General features: G+C 39.4%; 1 protein-coding gene and 1 long non-coding RNA gene across 4 annotated transcripts in view; one reads left to right on the top strand and one right to left on the bottom strand.

Annotated features, from left to right (window-relative positions):
* Eva1a (eva-1 homolog A, regulator of programmed cell death) overlaps positions 1 to 22,958 on the bottom strand; it is a 56,648-nt gene that overhangs the window by 18,544 nt on the left and 15,146 nt on the right. For 2 of the 3 annotated variants that reach the window (XM_010631602.3, XM_033765059.1), the window contains exon 2: positions 7,370 to 7,495. The gene's annotated coding sequence lies outside the window, so the exon portion shown is untranslated. Of the gene's footprint in view, positions 1 to 3,529; positions 3,791 to 7,369; positions 7,496 to 22,958 lie in introns of those variants that run through there. The other variant, XM_010631607.3, reaches the window with a different exon arrangement.
* On the top strand, positions 12,218 to 21,963 carry LOC104867279. The gene is made up of 3 exons (XR_781722.1): positions 12,218 to 12,405; positions 20,045 to 20,299; positions 21,236 to 21,963. It is a non-coding gene; the product is annotated as an uncharacterized LOC104867279 (long non-coding RNA).

The following is a 22,958-nucleotide window of genomic DNA, read 5'->3' on the forward strand; positions in this document are numbered from 1 at the left end:
CAGGCTTCAGGGAAGTCCAAAACAAGGAAAAATAGACCAACTGACAGGTGAGACAGAAATAACCACAAGATTCTTGGAGCAATCAGAGGCCCTGAGAGTGGCAGGATGAAGAATGGATGTTCTGGGGATCTGAGAAGGGCTTAGCTTCTTTTGAGAGTTCCCTGAGCCTCTGAGCCAAGGAACAAGGTCTCCTTCAACAGCCATTTGAATTCCTAAAATGTTAGAGTTGGCTGACACTGGCGAATAGTCAGGGCTACTACCCTGATTGTTCAGTAGGTCTGAAGACTCCAGGACACAAGAGGAGAATAAAACCACTGGTATCTGTCTGCTTATGTCAGACTCACTCCTCCTACCTATCCGTACCAATGCTTACCACAGTGCATGTCTCCTCACTGCTTTTCTAGGAGTCTTAAAGAATCTCCTACTTCTCTTTTGTGAAAGCTTCTTCCTACTGTTTAACACCCATGGTTAACAACAGGGTCATCTTTCTATAAGTACAACTCTACTCACCTCACTGTACAGCCCAACACTTCAAGTAATCGCCATTTAATTTCATGACACAACACACATCCACTTACAAAATATCAGACCCTTGCTTCGGCACCTAATTTATAAGCTGCCCAGCTCATTCTCATATGGACACAGTGATAGAAGTTTGCTTAATGCTCCAATAATGCCACGCTACTTTTAGTTCCCCAAGTGCATCATACTCTTTTATCTTTTCATGTATTTGGCTGTGCTCTTTCTTTTATCTAAAATGTAACTCTTCCTTAACTGTTTGGTAAAAGTTCTAGAAAAATACCAAAATCCGAACGACGTTTTCCCACAGAAATAGAAAAATGCATGCTAACATTCATATGTAATCTCAAGAGACCCCAAATAGCCAAAACAATCATGAAATTATTGGAAAAAAAAATAATAAAGTTTGAAGTCTCATAGTTTTTTATTTCAAAATTTGTTACAATGTTACAATAATCAAAACAGTGTGGGACTGCCATAAAACAGACATTTGGATCAATGAAATAGAAGTCCAAAAATAAACCTTTACATATACATTCAAATGATTTTCAACAAGGGTACCACGATCATACAATGGAGAAGTTATCTTTTTAATAAAAAACATTAGGAAAACTGGATGTCTGTATGAAAAGAATAAAATTGGACTCAACTTTGCACCACATAAAAAATTAACTAAAACTGGACCAATGACCTAAATAATGTGCTTAAAATTCCTATGAATACTCTTAGAAGAAAACAGGGAAGAACTTCATGACATTGGATTCAAAACTGGTTTCTTGGAAACAACACCAAAAGCACAGCAACAAGGTAAAAGTACACAAAATGGACTATATTATTGGAGCAATCAGAGGCCCTGAGAGTGGCAGGATGAAGAATGGATGTTCTGGGGATCTGAGAAGGGCTTAGCTTCTTTTGAGAGTTCCCTGAGCCTCTGAGCCAAGGAACAAGGTCTCCTTCAACAGCCATTTGAATTCCTAAAATGTTAGAGTTGGCTGACACTGGCGAATAGTCAGGGCTACTACCCTGATTGTTCAGTAGGTCTGAAGACTCCAGGACACAAGAGGAGAATAAAACCACTGGTATCTGTCTGCTTATGTCAGACTCACTCCTCCTACCTATCCGTACCAATGCTTACCACAGTGCATGTCTCCTCACTGCTTTTCTAGGAGTCTTAAAGAATCTCCTACTTCTCTTTTGTGAAAGCTTCTTCCTACTGTTTAACACCCATGGTTAACAACAGGGTCATCTTTCTATAAGTACAACTCTACTCACCTCACTGTACAGCCCAACACTTCAAGTAATCGCCATTTAATTTCATGACACAACACACATCCACTTACAAAATATCAGACCCTTGCTTCGGCACCTAATTTATAAGCTGCCCAGCTCATTCTCATATGGACACAGTGATAGAAGTTTGCTTAATGCTCCAATAATGCCACGCTACTTTTAGTTCCCCAAGTGCATCATACTCTTTTATCTTTTCATGTATTTGGCTGTGCTCTTTCTTTTATCTAAAATGTAACTCTTCCTTAACTGTTTGGTAAAAGTTCTAGAAAAATACCAAAATCCGAACGACGTTTTCCCACAGAAATAGAAAAATGCATGCTAACATTCATATGTAATCTCAAGAGACCCCAAATAGCCAAAACAATCATGAAATTATTGGAAAAAAAAATAATAAAGTTTGAAGTCTCATAGTTTTTTATTTCAAAATTTGTTACAATGTTACAATAATCAAAACAGTGTGGGACTGCCATAAAACAGACATTTGGATCAATGAAATAGAAGTCCAAAAATAAACCTTTACATATACATTCAAATGATTTTCAACAAGGGTACCACGATCATACAATGGAGAAGTTATCTTTTTAATAAAAAACATTAGGAAAACTGGATGTCTGTATGAAAAGAATAAAATTGGACTCAACTTTGCACCACATAAAAAATTAACTAAAACTGGACCAATGACCTAAATAATGTGCTTAAAATTCCTATGAATACTCTTAGAAGAAAACAGGGAAGAACTTCATGACATTGGATTCAAAACTGGTTTCTTGGAAACAACACCAAAAGCACAGCAACAAGGTAAAAGTACACAAAATGGACTATATTAATATTAAAAACTTCTGCCCATCAAACAACAAAACATAATGAAAAGGCAACCTACCAAGTAGGAAAAAATATTTGTAAATTATATATTTGATATCCAGACTATTTAAAGAACTATGACTCACCAACAACCAAAACAAACAAACCAAACTGAAAAATGGGCAAAGGGCTTGAACAGACATTTCAACAAAGATGATACAAAAATAGTCACATGAAAAGATACTCAACATCACTAATAAAGAGATGTAAATCAAAAGCACACTCAGGCACCACCTCGCTTTTAGGACTGCTTCTATAAAAAACAACAACAAAGAAAACAAATAGTGGAGAGGATACAGAGAAACTGGAACACTTTGCACTGTTGGTGGGAAGGTAAAACTGTATAACTGTTAGGGGATTTAGTATAGTAGCTCCTCAAAAAAATTAAAATACAATTATCATCATGATCTGGCATTCCATTTTTGGATATATACACAGTCCACCAAAAAACGCATACACACTTCAGAAAAAGAAAAATAATATGTTGTTTTTTCAACAGATGGCATTATCTTCACATGGGGGACCCTAGAGGATGTCATATATCACACTGCCGGCCCTCAGAGAAAAAACTGAAAATGCATGTGCAGCAATCTCAATGACTGATGTTGTTACCCAAGCAGCAGTTCATCCTACTAATAAATGTATGGAAGCTAGTGGCAACCACTTTGAGCCTAGACTGAAAATGCATGTGCAGCAATCTCAATGACTGATACCCAAGCAGCAGTTCATCCTACTAATAAATGTATGGAAGCTAGTGGCAACCACTTTGAGCCTCTCGTAATTATAGAGACCAAAGTTAACTTGTATGAATCTCACGATGTCTTGATAATAAATTAAAAATTAAAATATTTATACTCACTTTTCTTTTCCTGATGAGTGTATACATTTTTTTGGTGATATCTGCCAAAGGTGTTAGCCATCCCAGTGTTTATCCACAGAGACACAGGCAAAATGTGGTGTGTACATGAGGGACTATTGCACCCTTAAAAAGGAAGGAAATTCTGACACATATGACAATATAAGTGAACTCTAAAAGCATTGCGCTAAGTGAAATCCTGCCACAAAAGGACGGAGACTGTCCAATTCCAATTCTGTTCTACAGAAAGTAGAGCAGTGATTGCCAAGGGCAGGGGGAAGAGGGGCAGAGAAAGTTACTGTTTAATGGGCACAGGGTCCAAAGTTTCCATTTTACAAAATCAAGATGAATGGTGGCAATGATTGCAAAATAATGTGGTGTATTTAATGTCATTGAATTGTACACTTAAAAATAAAATAAGATGGTAAATAATTCCATGTATATCTTATCACAATTTAAAAACTTAATACTACTATACTACTACTAATAAAGTATTGGTTAGATACAGTAGTAAATTTTGAAGGTTACTTCATTTAGAAAATCCTGCAATCAGATTTTAGTTTTCAGTTAAAGGGAATGGCAGAAAAGCTATCTTTTAATGGTATTAGGTAGCCTGGCATACCTATATTCCCAGCACTTAGGAAGCTGAGGCAGGAAGACTGCCTTGAGTTTGAGGCCAGCCTGGGCCACACTGTGAGTTCAAGGCCAGCCTGGAATACATAGCAAGAGCATGTCTCAAAAAGAGAAAATGGCCAGGCATGGTGGCGCACACCTGTAATCTCAGCACTCAGGAGGCTGAGGCAGGAGGACTGCTGTGAGTTCGAGACCAGCCTGAGCTACATAGTGAGTTCCAGGTCAGTCTCCACTACAGAGTGAGACCCTGTCTCAAAAAACCAAAAAGAATTTAAAATTAAAGTTAGTAAAATTCTAATCCCTATCACATCAGCATTTAATTCTAAAATGTTATCTTCATTTCAAAAATTGGATAATACATAAGTATAAAATATATCACATTTCTATACTAGTAGAAAAAGACTGCATCAATAGATGGAAAATATATTTGTGTAAAATGCAATAAAAATTCATGATTAAAAATAAGCCACCAGTACAAGATCCCAGTAATGAATGTAACTGTACTGTCTACCTAGAATGTACCAATAAATTAAATTTTTTTAAAAAATTCAAAAAAAAAATATAAGCCACCAAAGCAAAGCGTTCCCTCTGAACCCTGCAGATGCCCTTCATTAGCTAAAAGGTATCCAATTGTCTTCGAACATTGTACCTATAATACTGCAATTAAAATATGCAGTTTAAACATTTGTCTCTTTAACTGAAGAAGCATTTTACAAATCCTAGTTCCCCAAGCACCTCGTATGATTCTTTTTTTTTTTGGTACAGGGGATTGAACTCGGGTCCTTGTGCTTGCAAGGCAGGCCACCGAACCACTGAGCTAAATCACTGGCTCTAGTATGATTCTTAATGAAAGGAAGGTCTTGAGAGACTGGCTGGCTGGATGAAAAGAACAACCAGGCATGAGGTTTACAGGTGTTTCTGACAGGGTTGAGATGGAGCCATCCTAGAGACTAAAATGATACCAGGCTGACTATGGCTCTGAGTGGGTGTCATGCAAAGCATGTCCTTGGGGCTCTTAGGGGAGCATATGCAAGCTGGAGCCTTACTGTGATGCAGACTTTTCCTGCAGGGGTCCCATGGCCCGGAGTCAACAGGGAGGATTGCAGGTACCCAGGGCAAGAGGAAGAGCAACAATGAAAGCAGGCCAAGGCTGAAAAAGGGGAACCTCAGAATGGCCCAGGCTAGAGGACAACCTCTGTGGAAGAGCCTGCATGGACACATGCTACAAGTCACCTGAGACACACGTTGGCACACCTTTTCCAGAAAAGGCTGAGGGAAAATATTTTAGGCTTTGAGAGTCACAGTCTCTTTCACAACTATTCAACTTCATTACCTAGTACAAAAGCAATCACAGATATGTCAATGAATGAGTATGGCTGTATTAAAACAAACAAATGAACAAAAACCTTTATTTACAAAACAGGCAATTGTCTCAGTTTGGCCATATGCCTGGCCCAGGTCCTTATTTGTCAAGCTATGATCCAAGACAGCAGCAGTGACATTACTTGGTAGCTGTTGGAATGCATAAGCTTGAACACCATCTCAGACCTACTAAGCCAAAATCTCATTTTATAAGATTCCCACTGAATCTGACAACTGCTGCTCTATATGATCTTTGTGACACCCCTTCAGTCTAAGTACTATTCCACTTCATAGGAACAGAAGACCAGGACTAGATGGGATCTTCCTCCCTGACTCTGCCATACAGCTGCACCATGATTGCAGTTCCTGAGTGGGGTCAACTGGCCAGAAGACAGGACTCAGCAGAGACGGTCCATTAGGGAAGCTACCGGTGAGAGGTTTGTGAGGTTAGAGATGTGATGAACCCGGAGCCAAACTACTCTCACATCTTTCCTTCTGTGCCTTCCCTTTGCAGGGATGCACCAGCTCTAGGGGGCTCTGCACATTTCCACTGACAGTGTACCCTACAATTAATTTATGTCCACATCTCCTCCAAGAATAAAGGTAAGGATCATGAAGCACTCATCTCCCAGAAGTGATGCTATCCTCTGTACCTCTCTCTATGAAGCCCCTCATCTCTGGTGAGCTCTTAGAATAGGGGTGCATTTTAACCCCAGGACAACTTTTCCTCTCAGAGGAACTTGACAATGTCTGCAGACATTTTTGGTTGTCACAGCTACTGTATGTATTGAGAAGGTGGTGATACTGTCATCTAGAGGGTAGGGGCTTGGGATGCGGCTGAACATCCTAGAGTACATCGTACAGGCCCCTGCCACAAAGAACTACATGGTCCAAAATGATTATAAGTTGAAAAACCTATTTTGGAACAAAATCCTGGACAATTCTCAGAATTTATGTGTCTCACGAGCATCACCAAAATAGAAAGATGTCAAAGAGGTGTGCTTGGCTGCTCCCAGGGCCTCGATCAAGGTAGCACAGGACCAAACCCCAGGCCAGCAACTCAACATCCCCTGTGACCAAAAGTGATTGGACTCTGGGAGTCACAATAAGAAAGTCTTCAAAAACACACATCATCAACCAACACTAGTTTATTAACTTCTATCTGGACAGCAGACTGGCACAAGATCTAGATTAGGGCCTCTTCTGTACATGATGACACTGGGAATTATGTTGGTTAAGATAGAATTACAACTAAGGAGCTGTCATGGCTTTCCATCAGTGAAATCCCATTTGATGAAGCCTACACCTTTTTAAGGAAAAATCATTTCTAGAGAACACTCTAGGACCAGTCAACCAGCATCACAGCACCTACCAATTCTTATCTTACTCTACAGCTTTCTCTCTTCCATGGCTCCAAGTTCCTTTATCTAATTATGGACAAACTACTGTACAATTGAAAGATACAGCTTCTATCACTCCTGCCCCAGACCATTATCTTCTTGACTACATGCTGTTCTCTTGATGACGATGACAATAAACTCTGTCTTGTGAACTCTCTTAGATTGAGTAGCTAATTGGATGCATGGTATGTTATTTTTAGTGGCTTCTGTTTTAGAGGTAATCTCATTACCACTTTTGCAAATTTATATTCTCTGCAGCCTTAAATTCACTCATTTATACTGTGTGTATGCAGGGAATGGCAAGGGTAAAGTGAAAGTATCTAATGACAGTATATTTCATTTTATATTCAGCAGTAGTGGTGAGCATCCTGTGGCATACAAATCCTTGTGCAGGTGACTGACTCATTACATAATGCTTAGGGAGTGGTAATTTCATCGCTTTAGGTACCTAGCATCAGATGTGTTGTCAGGAGCAGAAAATTAGCTGATGAGAACAGGTCATCCCTGATGATGTTGATTTCAACCAGTAAAGATTCTAAACTTGGTTGGCCCCAGTTGGCTTCCCGGATGGCTTCTGAAAGAAAAAAGAAACAGAACAAAAAACATCACACACCCAGGAGATCATGCATCCCTTGGATCTGGTGTTTTCATGACCCATCAGAAAAGCCTTGGTGTTATGCATCTGGATCCCTGGAGAGATGGACAGCCTACACTCAAAGGACAAAACCTGTTCCCACAGTTTAATCTGGAACATAGGTTACAAAAACCAACCTGCCGGGTCTCTGCAGAAAGGAAGCAAGAGCTGAAAAATCAAAGACACATGCTTCCTCTTCCTTCTCATCAGCCAAAACCCACTAACCAACTACAGTGGTCTGGCCCCTCCCTCATCAGTGCAGTCTGCAGCCATCCTCTCTGGACCAGGAAGGGAGGGAATTCAGTTCTCAAATAGCAGCATCCAGATGGACCATGAGATGAAGTTTCGTGCAGCTGTGTGCAGGCATTAAAAACCTGTAAATGCTGATAGGTGTATTCCCCCAGCCCGTTCCTTCATACAGAAGGCCTCTGCTCAACCCATCTCAGGAAGCTTCTTTCTGTTAGCAGCTTCATTTTAAGTGTGGAAGAAGAATGAGATCAGTTATGGAACTCCCAGAGCTATGAGCAGCCCCACCACGTGCATACACGCTCACTCATCCATCCGCATGAATTCCTGCCAGCTCCAGCAGCATCTGACTCCTGCCTGTTCACAGCTTTATGGATAATCATCTCAGCCGCTTCTGCTCAACAAAGGGTTTACAGCACACTTCTCAGTCCTTTAAAAGGAAACCTGAAGCATGAAATTGGTAGTTTGTTACAAACTCACGTTCCTATGTGCAGGAGCAGGTTTGGAGGCTCACTGGTCTACTGCTCTACAGAGCAGCCCCTTGGAGGCTGAGCGGCACAGAATCCACCGGAAAAGCAGCTCCAACACACAGGTGGGGAGAACACACATATGGCGACCAAAGAGAAATAACTGAGCAGAGAGAACTCCTGATTTTCTCTGTAGGACTGGTAAGTACCTGTGGACAACACATCCAATGTGACAACCTGTCAGCCATTGGCTTTCTTTGTTCCAACAATCATTTCTCCAACTCACTAATTATATCCAAGAACAAATTATGGTAAGAATATGCCATCACCTAGAGAGGTGGTCCGGTCACCACTGAGGTCCAGGCTTGAACCCCTTAATGGAAAGGACTATATCGTAACTCCTCTTTGTTCCCAGAGCCTCCCACAATAAATGCAGAGAGCCAATGCTCCGTGACTGAGAAAAGACTCACACTTGGAAGTCCCACTCGTCAATCAGAACTTTCTGTCCCACTACTCTCATGTCTGGAATCAAAGTCAATGTACTCCCCAACCTCTCAGACTTTTCATCCTCTTTACCATTGGTCTAGTTTGACACTCTCATCCCAGGCTCACCTTGTCTCCATGCACCCTGGCTACCACAGCTGCAACACATCACGCTCTCACCAGCACCCTTCCAGTGCCCTCCCCTACCCCTAGCCCTAACCCAAGCCACACCAACCCTCACCTGCCTGTTCTCCTACCCATAGGTGAAATGTTTAGGGGGAAAAAAATCATTTGTATTTACATAATTGAAAACAAGTAAGGCCTCCAATACTACTAGGAGACCCTATATTTATCCCTGGCATCCCAATTCCTTATTTCATTATTCCCTAGAGAAGATAGCAAGTTTCTATCTCTTTTTTTCGAGTCTGTTTCTCCACCCTCACCTCTCCATATTCTAAACTTCCCGGAGGAAACAGATTGTCTTTCATGAACTCTAGATTCCCACCTTTCTGTCTCATCCTGACCTTCCTTCCTCTTGCCTTTAAGGAGCTACTATTTGTGCCTTTGATCACATCATTTCCTCCTTCTTCCTATGGGATGTGGTTAATCAATAATTCATCCTTCTCTCCTTCCTTTCCTTTTTTTTTGTACCAGGGATCGAACTCAGGGTTTTGTGCTTGCAGGCAGCAGAACCCCTGAGCTAAATCCCCGGCCCCTCTTTCCCTTCTTGAACTGATCTCTATCTCCATAAAAATGTCAATAGAACAGATGGATGGACAAATAGAAATTTCCTATATATATTTCTCTCAAACTTTCTTTCAGTCTCTACCTTTGTCCTCATCTTCTTGCCTTAGGAGGTGTGATGTAAAAATACAGAAAATGCTTTGATTCTTTTTGAAAATGTATTGTAGTATACAACATATTGTCATGAATCTCCCTCAAAATACTGCTCCTCACTTCAAACACACTCATCCCATCACTCTTGCTGCCCCCTGAAGCAGCTCTGAAGTCTTCTTTTGTGAGCGCCTTTAATTGCTGGTAAGGTGGCCAGAGTGAAACAATTAAGACTCTGCTTCCATTGGGGATCTCATGTCCCATCCTTGCCCATCTGGTAGATAACTACTTTGAACCAAATACTGTGGTAGTTAAAGTTGGTGGGGCTAAAACTGCCAGACACAGGCTTTAAAACAGAACCAATCATCAGTGGTATTTATGTAACTCCAAAGGCACTGGCAAGAGCTTTGCCTTGGTTTGAATGTAAAAGCTGATTGACAGAACTTTAGATTGCACATGGTTTAGGCCCAGACGAGACTCACATCATGGCCACAGACCCAGGCATCCCAGGGCTGTTACAGCAGGGATCTAACACAAAGCTAGGGCCTTCAGATAGGATTGGGCAGAGGTCAGTATTAGGAATAGTTTACCAAAAGATTCTAAATTTATTCTATCTTCCAGCCTGGAGTCAGCCTGCCTTTCTGTCCCAAGGTAGGGCCTGCCTGTGGTCCTCAGCCAATAAATATTTAATAAATCCCACTACAGCCATTTATAGAGTAAAGCATTCTGCTGCTCCCATGAATGCCCTAAAGAAAAGTCCACGGCTGAGCCACCTCTGTTCAGTGCTTGACTTATACATAGTAAGTGCTTCCTCTGAATGAATGGATCTAGAAAAGAATAAACGTGAACAGTGAGAGAGATTTGCAACCTAATTACATACAAACAAAATAAAGACAATGTAAATTAAGTGGCGTAGGGCCATTTGGAAATAAGTTATTAATTCCAATAACAGGCAGCAATGGTGAGAACCCATAAAGTCTTCATAGAGGGTAACATTCAAATTGAATGCTGAACTGCACAGTATTAATTTAATTACTGATTATACCAACAGCTCACATTTACTGAAGTCTCTCTCGGAAATGGTGCTATTTGCTGAAAGATTAATGAAGAATGTTTAATTTAAGCCTCATGACTATCCTGTAAGGCAGGCGATACTACTGTCATTTATAAGGTGAGAAGACCATGGCGTGGAGAGGTAAAGCTACCCAAGATCACCCAGCTGGAAAACATTGGAGCTGGAATTTAAATGGAGGCTTCCCAACTCCAGTGACTTAAATTCTCAACTATTCTTTCCAAGAATAAAGAAAGATACTGAAGAGAGAAGGAAGAACATGAACTAAAGCATACACCATATCTGAAAAAAAGGGGGATAGAAAAAGGGACTCAACAGAAGTTGCTGATGGAAAAGCAAAGTTGGAATTGGAGGATCTACAATGCCTTATGGAGGCCAAACTTGATTTTTACTGGCAATAAATAGTATCAGCAGGACAGTGACATGGTCAGCTCTGCTTTCTAGAAAGAAAATGCTTGCAGAAATAAAGGGAATGGGTTGAAGAAGCCAGAGATGGTCTGAAAGGTTCATTAGGGGCAAATAGTTCTCAAAGAATCATGAGCATGACGCACTAAGGGATGAAATGGCTGGAGAAACTAGCAGCTTAGAAATCAGGTGCAGACCAAGAACACAGAAGCCCAACAGAAGCTAGCTCTCTCCCACCCAAATACCAGGAAAGAGGAATCTAGTAAGGCAGGAAACTCCCACACCCTTTCATTCTTTATTCTTCTCTCTTCTCTTTACATTTCATAATGGTCTCATTGATGAGACAGAACTATAAAACAGATGTCACACAGAAAAAAGAAAACAAACAGATCTAGTCCAAACTTTGGCTATTGACATTTTTCTCTTTTGATGTCGTTTTTTCCTCTTTTCAATTGGCACATGTTTGCAGTACATAGACTACCTTCACCATAGGGAATCGATACGTGCACCTAACACTGCAACTCTTTTCACTTCCCCCTCTACTCCTTCCCTTCATCTCTTGGTCAAGGTAAGAAACTCTTAAACACCCATTCTACTCTAATTAATAAAAAAAAATGGGGTCCTCACCTACACTTACACCAGCAGAGCGTGAGTCAAGAGCATGGACTCCCACCTTTAAGGAGTCGGAACAAGAAGCCTCCATGTTCATGCCAGACTGATATCAAAGAAGGCCCAGAAGGGACGCGAGCCTTGCATCCCAGACAGCTGGTAATGAGCTACACTATGTCATCAAGAAGTTAAGCCCATTTTTTATGCTATAACACAATAGCATAGACTGAGTAATGAATAGAAATTTATTTATTTCATAGTTTTTGAGGCGAGAAAGTCCAATATCAAGGCCCTGGCATCCTGTGAGGGCCTTTGTGCTGTGTCATTTCATGGCAGAAGGTAGAAGGGCAGGACACGGTAAAAGCAGAAGAGCAAAGAAAGGCTCCACTTGCTTTTATAACAAATCCACTCACTCAATAACTCACCCACTCCTGCAATAGTGACATTAAACCAGTTTGTGAGAGAGCCTTTGTGACCTCACTAGGATCCACCTTCCAATAGTGCGGCAGTGAGGATAGAGTTTCTTAACACATGAACTTTGGAGGATATATTCAAACACAGGACACTTCCATTCAAAAACACCTAGGAGTCTCTCCCCATCCCTGCTGGGCTATCAGAGGAGGCCTTGTGAAGAGTCAGGACTCTCATCACTACCAATGGTTGCAAGCCCCATGTCAGAGGGACCACATGGGATCTGGAACTCCCATTCTTATCCAACAATAAGGAGGAGCCAGGTAACGTACGCCAACACTAAGGGGACAGAAAAGGTGGAATTATCTGAGACAGATTTTTAAACATCCATGGTAAAAATGCTCTGATGAGCAATTATGAAGATGTTTGAAACTTAAAAGTCTCAGCAAAAAGTCTCAATAAAGATGACATAAAGCAAAAAATTACAGAATTACAAAATATACCAACCAAAATAGAACACTCAGTAGATGAATTCAATAGCAGAATGGAGGGTACAGAAGATACAATCAGTGATCTGGAAGACAGAATAACAAAATTATTCATTTAGCAGCAGAGAGAAAACAGACTGGAAAAAGAAGAGTCTTAGTGACACATAAAACTAGGACAAAAGGTCTAAATGTATGTCATCAGAGCTCTAGAAGAAGATGAGAAAGTAGGAGGAACTGAAAAAGTAGTCAGTAACCACTTAAAATTTTCCAAATTAGGAAAGAAACATAAGCCTATAGTATCTGAGTGGACCTCAAAGAGGGTAAACCACCCCCCCAATCACTACCAGACAAATCTTCATTATACTTTTGAAAATTAAAGGCAAAAGAAAAAATCTTAAGAGCAGCCTGAGAGAAATGACATCTTAGTTATACGGAAAAGCCAATTCAAATGACTGAGGACTTCTTAGTACATATATAAGAGAGAAGCCAAAAGCACTAAATGGTAATACATTTTAGGTGCTGAAAGAAAAGGGTTATCAGCATAAAATCCATACCCAGAAGGGGGGAAAAAACCTTTCAGAAATGATACTGAAATCAAGATGTTCTCAAATTAAGGAAAATGTCACCAGTAGATGTCCCCTAGTGACTAAAAGAAATTTTCTAAACAGAAAGAAAAAGACTATCCTGGACTATCAGGAAGGAAGAAAACCAAAATATAAGTAAATATAATAATCTTTGCTTTTCATCCTGAGTTTCCTAAATTTTATTTCACAGATGATGCAACATTTTCACAATTCTTGATACACAAAGGAAATACCTAAGTTAATTATAAATGGAAGAGGGCAAAGGGGACACAAACAGGGTAAGGTTAAGGTTTCTTGTATTTCATGCAGGCTGGTGAAATGACACCAGTAGACAGTGTTAAATTACATATATATAATGTAATACCAGATCAACTACCAAGAAAACTAAACAAAGAGATACACTCAAAAACACTACAGTGTGCTCCTATAATCCCCGCACTCCAGAAGTTGAGGCAGGAGCATCACTGAGGGTTGAGGCTAGTCTGGGCTACATAGTGAGTTCAAGTTTAGCTTGAACTATGTAGCAAGACTCTGTCTCAAGAAACAAAATGCAGAACAAAAAAACCCCGCTACAAAGAGTTGGGCCCAGTGGCGTATGCTATCCAGGAGGATAAAGTATAAGGATCATCAGTTCAAGGCCAGTCCAGAAGACTTAGCAAGACCCTGTCTCAAAATAGAAAATAAGAAGGGCTATGGATATAGCTCAGTGATACAGTACTTATATAGCGTGTGCAAGGCCCTGGGTTTAATCCCCAGTATCACTGAAAAACAACAAAAATATGTATAAATCAAAATGGAATTGTACAACATGTTCAAGTCGCCCAAGAAAGACAAGAAATAGACCACATTAAAATTAAGACAAAAACAAAAAATGGCAGATTTAAGCCTGAATATATTGGTAATTATATTAAATGTACATGATCAAAACATGTCAAAAGCTATTGCAAAAATCAATGTAAAAACATGACCCAAATGCATGACTATGTAAAACTAACTTCAAATATAACAATATGAACAAATTTAATGAAAAACGATACAAATTTTATATCATAGAAAATCTTTTTAAAGTAATAGGATATATCAACCAGATAAAGTAGACTTTAAAGCAAACAAAATAATCAGAAGTTCTTTGAAAAAAAAATCTTTGTAATTCATCTAATTCATCAAACATCTAGCGAGACTAACCAAAGTAAAAACAGACACAAATTATCAATATCAGGAATAAAACAGAAGATGTCACTTGCAGATAAAAGGGTAATAAAGGGATATTAGCAATAACAGCATACATGCACTTTATAATTTAGACAAAACGGACTGATTCCTTGAAAGGCACAAAGTACCAGAACTCATCCAACATGACAGTGATAATTAAATAACACTATAGCTATAAGAAGCAATAATAATCTAACATTCCCAAAAGTCTGTAGACCCAGATTGTTTCACTGAAAAATCTCATTAAGAGTTTAAAAAAGAATTACCATATATTCTACACAATCTCTTCCAGAACATCAAAGGGGAGAGAATACTTCCTAGTTTATTTTAGTAAACTAGCATGACACTGATACCAATCATGGACAAAAACAGAACAAAAACATAAAACTTAAGCTGAGATTGTAGCTTAGTGGCAGAGCACTTGCTGTCATGCACAAGGCCCTGAGTTCAATCCACACCACCCCAGAAACAAGACCAAAAACAAAAGCCAGAAAGCTCAAAATCCTCAAGGACACAGACATAAACAATCCTTAACATAACCTCCACAAATAGAACTCCATAATCTATAAAAATGACTTTTTCTCTTATGATGTTTTATGATATGCACCTGCGGAGCTTATTCCAAGGATATTAGGCTTATACAATATTCAGAAACTAATGGTTTAATCGGCCATAGGTTAAAAAGGAAAAGCCACATTGATTGAAGCTCAATTTTGAAGACTGGAGTCCAGTGTATCATGGACTCTGGCGAGGGTCTCTAAATCCTTCACTTCATGGAGGATGACACTGCTAGGTGGAAATGCATACAAGAGAAAATGATCACCTGGGCAGAGGGAAGTCAAAGAAGGACTGAGGACTAATTAGGGTCCGTTTGAGAACTACCTTAATCCCTCCCAGGGCCAAACCCTAATGACCTGTGGCATTTACCCTAACCCTTGTTTCTTAAAGGTCCCATTACCTCCCACATAGCCACACTAGAGCCCAAACCTCCACACATAAACCTTTGGGGGTCAAATCTTAGAAAAACCATAGCAGTGCTTAGTGAATAATAATTACAATTTCTATGCACCAATGGTGTATGATACCATTTAGAACCACATTTTCTCATTATTTTATATCTGAATAGATAAAAACACAAGCTATGGCTTGTGCCCCATGGACTTTGCCAAGAGTGCTTACTTTGACCAAATGAGCAATATGTCCAAAATATGTGAAAAGCAGCCCTGCCCTAGAGTTTCACTGTACAAAGCAAATGTTGAGTTTCCACACAGCTGCTGGCTTCAGCCTACCCAGAGGAATAGTTTAGTGAAATATTAATCTTTGAGGAAGCCACACTGGGATAAGATTGCACAGTAGTTCAAGCGGCATGTGCAAAATTTATTTAGTGTGGTCAGGAATGGTTTTTATTATGTGAAAACTTCAGAATGAGAATAAAGTGATTGAAAATGTTTAACTAAATCAGTCCTACAAGCTCTGGATGCTCCCAGCCCTCTCCAGTTTTAGTTTATTTCTGCAGTTCCCAAATCATAAACACAAAGGAAGCTCACATGGAATTGAATGATGGCACTGTCGGAACTAAGATGCAGCCAGCAGCAAAAGCAACCAAGGTAGGACATAGCAGCACCAGCAATCCAAAGACCTCCAGTGTGTTATGGAGATCAAATATCCAGTCAACCAGGGTATGGACAGAGGGGTGAGAATCCAAAGGAATACCCTGCAAGGGTGGCTGCAAGTTTTTTTTTTTTATTAGTTCGTGTTTTCAGTACCTAATGATTACATTTCTTGTGGGGAGTTGATATATGTACATAAAATATCTCAATTCTCTTTTTGTGCACCAGGTGGTGCACACCTGTGATCCCAGCACTTGGGAGGCTAAGGCAGAAGGATAACTGAGTTCCGGGTCAGCCTGAACTACATAGAGAAACCTTGTTTCAAAAAAAAAAAAAAAAAAAAAAAAAAAAAATTCATCCCTTTTTCCTCCTTTTTTCTCCCTTCCATTAATCTCTTGGTCCCCTTCTCTTTTGCAAAAGATCTATCTCTCTTTGCCCTGTATTCTATTTTTTATTTTGTTCTTTATATTTTAGTTTTCTCATATTAGAGAAATCACATGATATTTAAGCTTGTGTGTCTGATTTATTTCACACAGTATGGCCTCAAGGCACAAATGTCTCTTACAAATGACTCTTCAAGTTTATCCCTTTTATGGCAGATCAGTATGCCATTGTGTGTAAATACCTTTTCTTTATCCATTCATCTGTTGAAGGACATATGTGCCACTTTAGCATTTAGCTATTATGAATTGTGCTTCTATAAACATGGGTATGAATGTGTCACCACCATACTATGATGTCTTTAACTCTTTTGTAAATATACCTAGAAGAGAAATAGCTGAGTGGAAAGGAATTTCTACTTTTAATATTTTTGAGGAATCTCCATACTGATTTCCATAATGGTTGTACTAGTTTACAGAAGGGTTATAATAATAATGCAGAAGGGTTCCTTTCTTCCCACAACCCAGCCAACATTTGTTATTGGTTGATTTCCTGATAGCAGCCATTTTTTCTGGGGTGAGGCGGGGATACCTCAAAGAACTAGGATTAGAGGTTCCATTTGACCCAGCCATCCCTCTGCTGGGTATCTTTCCAAAAAAAAAGTAAAAGAATCATATCACAGTGATATATACACGCCCATGTGTTTATAGCAGCACAGTTTGCAATAGATAAAACTTGGAAACAGCCCATTTGCCCATCAGTTGGAGACTGGATGAATAAAATGTGTTTTTTTCTATAAAATGGAATATTACTCAGCCATAAAGAATGAGAAATTAGAGTCATTCATAGGAAAATGGATGCATATTGAGGGTATACTCTTTGGGGGTTTTTGTTTTGTTTTGTTTTTGGGTTTTTTGTTTGTTTGTTTGTTTTGTTTGAGACAGGGTCTTACTATGTAGTTGAGACTGACCTGGAACTCATTATTTAGACCAGGCTGGTCTTAAATGCACAGTGATCCTCCTACCTCATCTTCCAGAGTGCTGGGATTACAGGCGTGCGCCACCACGCTTGGTCAAGGACATATTCTTAAATGAAATAAATAAGTCACACATGTGTAAATATCAAATAGTTTCTCTGTTGTGAAAAACTGTAATTGAACATAAGATCCTAATGGTATAATTTGACAATGTGAAATAGGAAGAAAAGGGCTAAAGGTGTAGGGGAAGTGGGAAGGGTAGGGGAAAGGAAATAAGGGGAAAAAAGATATAAGAAAATGAATAAATGAAATGAAGAATCTGTAAATAGGGAAGGGAAGAGGGGGTGAAGGGAGGGCAGGGGTAAGGGGAAAAAATGAGAACCAAGACCTGTCATGTAAAGGTACAAGATCCCAATAATAAATGTAACTGTACTGTATACCTAAAATGTACCAATAAACTCAATGAGAAAAAAAAAATACCAGAATCTACCTATATATAAAAAAAAATGCAGGAGGGTTCCTTTATCCCCACAGTCTTGCCACAGTCTTATTTTATTCTTTGTTGATAGCCATACTCCCCAGAATAAGATGGAATCTCAGTGTTGTTTTAACTTCCATTTCTTTAATAAGCAGAGGTACTTAACATTTTTCCTGTATTTATTGGCTATTTGTACTTCTGAGAGGTGCCTATTTGTTACAGCTTCCTATTTTTTGATTGGTTCTTTTATTTTGGGGAAGTTCTATATTTTTTGAGCTCTTTATATAGTCTAGATATTAGTCCTCTGTCCAAGGAATAGCTGGCAATTTTTTTCCCCCATTCTGTAGATTGTCTCTCCATTCTGTTGGTCCTTCATTGTGCAGAAGCTTTGTAATTTGATATGATCCCATTTGTTGGTTCTGAGTTTATTACAGTAAGATTTTAATCCTCTAAGAAAACCAAACTTTTTCATGTCAAAATAATTTATTCTCCTCATAAAGCTTTTTACTTTTTTTGTTTGTCTTTATTTTTTTTCCATTAAGTTTATTGGTACATTTTAGGCATACAGTACAGTTACATTCATCATTGGGATCTTGTACCTTATATGAATTATCTTGGTTCTTATTTTTTCTCCATTCCCTTGCCCTCTCTTAACCCCTCCACCCTTTCCTATTTACAAATACTTCATTTACATTTTTTCCTTTTCTCATGTTTTTCCCTTTTCCTCTTTCCTTTCCCCTACCCCTCCCACTTCCCATAATCCTCTAGACATTTTCTTCCTATTTCACAGTATCAATTAAACATTTTCATCCTTGTTTACATTTTTAGTTTTTCACACGAGAAATTATTCGGTATTTACATAAGCATGTCCTATTATGTCATTTGAGTATGAGCTAAATGTGCATCCACTTAGCTATAAATATCTCTAGTTTCTTGTTCTTTATGGCTGAGTAGTAAATCTTCTTTATCCAGTCTCCAGTTGATGGGCAACTGAGTTGTTTCCAAGATTTAGCTATTACAAACTGTGCCGCTATAAACATGGGCGTGCATATATAGCTGTGGTACGATTCTTTTCATTCTTTTGGGAAGATACCCAGCAGAGGAATAGCTGGTCAAATGGGATCTCTAATCCTAGTTTTTTGTGATATCTCCATATTGATTTCCACAGTGCTTGCACCAGTCTACACTTCCACCAATGGAGAAGGGTTCCTTTGTCCCCACAACTCCTCCAGCATTTGTTATTGTTTGCTTTCTTTTCTTTTTTTCTTTTTGATACCGGGGATTGAACTCAAGTCCTTGCACTTGTGAGAACCACTGAGCTAAATCCCCGGCCCCGGGTTGCTTTCTTGATAGCAGCCATTTTTTTTCCTGGGGTGAGGTGCAATGTCAGTGTTGTTTTCATCTGCATCTCTCGAACGACCAGTGGTGCTGAACATTTTTTCATGTATTTATTTGCTGCTTTTACTTGTCTGAGAAGTGTCTGCTCATTTCAGATGCCCATTTTTTAATTGGGTCTTTGTATTTGTGGGTCTGTGTTTTTTTTTTTTTTTTGAGTTTTTTATATATTCTAGATGGTTGACTTTTGTCTGAGGAACAGCTGGCAAAATTTTTTCCCCACATTGTAGGTTGTCTTTTAGCTCTGTTAGTGATTCTCTTGCAGTGCAGAGCTTTTTAATAAGATGAGATCCCAGTTGTTGATTCTTTGTTCTAGTTCCTGTGTACTGAGGATTTGTTCATTAAATTGTTTCCTATGTCAATGTCTTTGAGAGTTCTACCTAACATATCTTCCAACAAGTTTAGTGTTTCTGTTTAGTATTTAGATCTTTAATCCACTTGGATTCGAGTTTAGTGCATGGTGAAAAATAGGGGCTTAGTTTTAATCTCTGGCAAGTTGAAATCCAGTTTTTCCAACACCATTTATTAAATACCCAGCTCAAATATGAGGATCATCATGGACCCTTACTCTTCCTTAAAATCCTACTTCATATCCTTTTTAATCTCCATCCCCACTATCATTCCCCTATCTCAGGAATTTCTCCTTTTCTTACCCTTCCCCATCTCTATCTCATACAGTGGTGCCAATCTGAGTTTTAGAAAATGATGTTCTAATAACGCTGCTGTTATGTTCTAAAACTATCAGTGGATCTGTACCAACTAAACTAAACTATAAATGTGATATTGTAAATCAAAGCTCTTCATAGATTCTCTTTCTTAATCTACATTTTCAACACAGTCCAACGTCCAGAAAGATGGGACCACTTTTCTCTTACACTTCCTATCAACAACCCCATAACCAGGGAAAGGACAGAGGGATGAGAATCCAAAAGAATGTTCTACCTCTGGGTTTTACTCTGCTTGGAACAAACTCTTCTGCATCAACATACATCTGAGTTGTAAAGATCTATCTCACAACTTCCTGGAAGAATATTTTCGGATCTTCCCCAGCACGCATAACAGCTCCTTCTTTTGGACTTCAAAATGCAAAAAGGTCTGTGCGTATATGGCGTTACAGCTTGTATCTAGATGCCCCCGCCAAAGCTTTATGCAGTCATAGGTGGGGATTTTCAAAGGTGGCTGGATTATGGTTTGTGAATGTGGATTAAGGGTGTGATGCTGGTATTAAGGCTGCCCAACCCTGGCTATGGGAAGCACCAGTTAAAAAGAGTGTAGCCTGGATGAAATATAAAGGGAGGGACAGGCTTGCAGCTGCTGCTTCTGCTGTTTTGCTTCTTGCTGCTTGCATGATTGTCTCCTTCCTGCCTTGCCATGGACTGTTTCTCCTGTTCAGTGCCCCTCTACCATGCCACCCTACCTCAGAGCAAGTTGACTATGGACTGAAACTTCTACAAACTGAGCCACAATAAACCTTTAGTCCTTCAACTTTGGGTATTGGGTATTTTGTCTCAACAACAAGAAAAGTAATTAAGACAGGTCTTTTGCATTGGATGAAACTATATTCATTTTAATGTTTCCATTGGGTTAGAAGTTCTTTGGTTCTTACAACCAATTTTCCTGCATGAAGGAAGTACAGGAAGACCCAAGAGCATTGAGCTTGGTCAGTTTGTAAGAAATATTATAAAAAGTTGGGGGATAACTTTGGGAAGGTAGATTGGAATCTTATTGTGACCCCAGAGTGATGGTTAAAGGCATTAGGGAGTTATTGGCAAAGGTAGGGACCTAGATGAAGTAAACTAAGAAGGAGTATCAAATGTGAAGGGAAAAAAAACAAGATTACGACCTTAGAAATATCAGCCTGTAAGTGTTAGCTGGAGAACAATGAGACAGACCATCACAGAGACTGACTAGCAGGAGATCAATGTATAGAATGGAAGACAACACATCCATTCCATATTGGAAATAAAAATTAGCCACACTAACGTGCCTGGATGACCCTGACCATATTCTACATGCTTTTTGCTTCTAGAATTACGAGTGGTACATGTTGGCAGATATGCGGATCCTTAAGTCAAGACATTAAAAAAGAGGTCCGTTCGTTAGCCATCATTTTATTCTTAACCTCAAGCAGAGTCTTCAGTCTACTCCTCTGGGCCTCCCCAACACAGCATGCCTGAGGCTTTTACAGACTAGAGAACTTCTGCAAAAACTGCTTGGCAAGAACATGCAGATGGAAACAAAGGATATTCCTAGTTACCTTTTCTGTGTTGGGCTGACAGTTCTGGGAAGTAATTTGTAAGGATATTTGAATGATTGGAACCAGAGCAGAAGCACAGAAGTCCTGAAGTCAACAAGGGGTTGAAAAACCCTCACTATAGGGAGCTCAGGCAGCTCCAAAAGGGGCTGGAGGAAAGAAGTTTTCAGCAGGAGGCTGGCCATGTGGGTGTTGGGAAGGTGGGCAACTTGGACCAGAGACCTTCCCTATCATTTCTCACCAGAGAGAGCTCATCCTACAGCCCAGTCACACAGATCAGTTCTGTGTCAATTCACTAAGATTCACTACATCCTGCTGCACACCTGAAAGGTGAAAAGCCCTAAACCGGGCACACACTTATCTTGATGACAACAGAGAGGCCCTTCCAAATGAGCCCTGCTAAATGTCCCATAGGAGACCACAACTGTCTTACTCTAATGCAATGAAAGTCAATCTATTTCTTCCAAAGGCTATACAAATATTTGATTCAAATTACGTTTTTAAAAATTATTTTAACTGTAAACATGTACACTCAAGAATGTTACATCAAGCTGGGCATGGTGGTGCACACCTATAATCCCAGCACTCGGGAGGCTGAGACAGGAGGATTGCTGTGAGTTCGAGACCAGCCTGGGCTACATAGTGAGTTCCAGGTCAGTCTCAACTACATAGTGAGACTCTGTCTCAAAAAAAAAAAGAATGTTACATTAAATATAAACAGTCAAGGGCTAGAAGTGTAGCTCAGAGGTTGAGTTGTGTGCTTAGCATGCACAAAGCCTTTTTCAATCCCCAACACTGGAAAAGAATAAATAAAGGAACAATCACAAACCTCACTGGTTTATAGGCCACAGGTTAATATACTCATGCCCACTTCGGAATAAGGGTTCTCCTGCCAAAACCATGAATACGTTTGAACACAGATGTGTCATTAATTAAGAAACCAAAAAGGTCTTTCAACAATTCAGATCCTTGCAAGTCTTTTCATGCTGTAAAACTACAAGCAAGTATACTATCACCACTCTGGCTTCCATGTAACACTTTCAATTAAAATGCTAGACAAGGCTCAGTGACTTCCACTGAATGCACACTGTAATAGTACTCTTATCAAGCTATAACAGCTAACCATACAATAAGTAACGGTATAGTATGCTACACCTTTGTAAGTATAATTGGTAGCTTTAGTACTTGTTTCATTCTTATGGTCAGGCAGACTTTTACTGATCTGAACAAGGCCAAATCAGCAAGACAGGGCTATTCTATCAGGTCTCCTGTGATGGATAAAGTGTCAACAATGAAACTGACAACTGAAGTTTGGGCTCAATATGCCAAATTAAGCATTTTATGCTCTGCTAAAGACTTTAAGTGATTACTAAAGAGAAAAAAAGCATTGCAGTTTCTGGGGAAAAAAATTTAGTGACATAATTAACACTTCATAATGACATAATGTAACTTGGGGTAGTGTTTTCTGACAAAGACATAAATTGTTGAAAGAACCTGT

The sequence above is a fragment of the Fukomys damarensis genome, unplaced genomic scaffold, assembly GCF_012274545.1.
Source record: "Fukomys damarensis isolate Sample0158 unplaced genomic scaffold, DMR_v1.0_HiC HiC_scaffold_2, whole genome shotgun sequence".
NCBI lineage: Eukaryota > Metazoa > Chordata > Mammalia > Rodentia > Bathyergidae > Fukomys > Fukomys damarensis.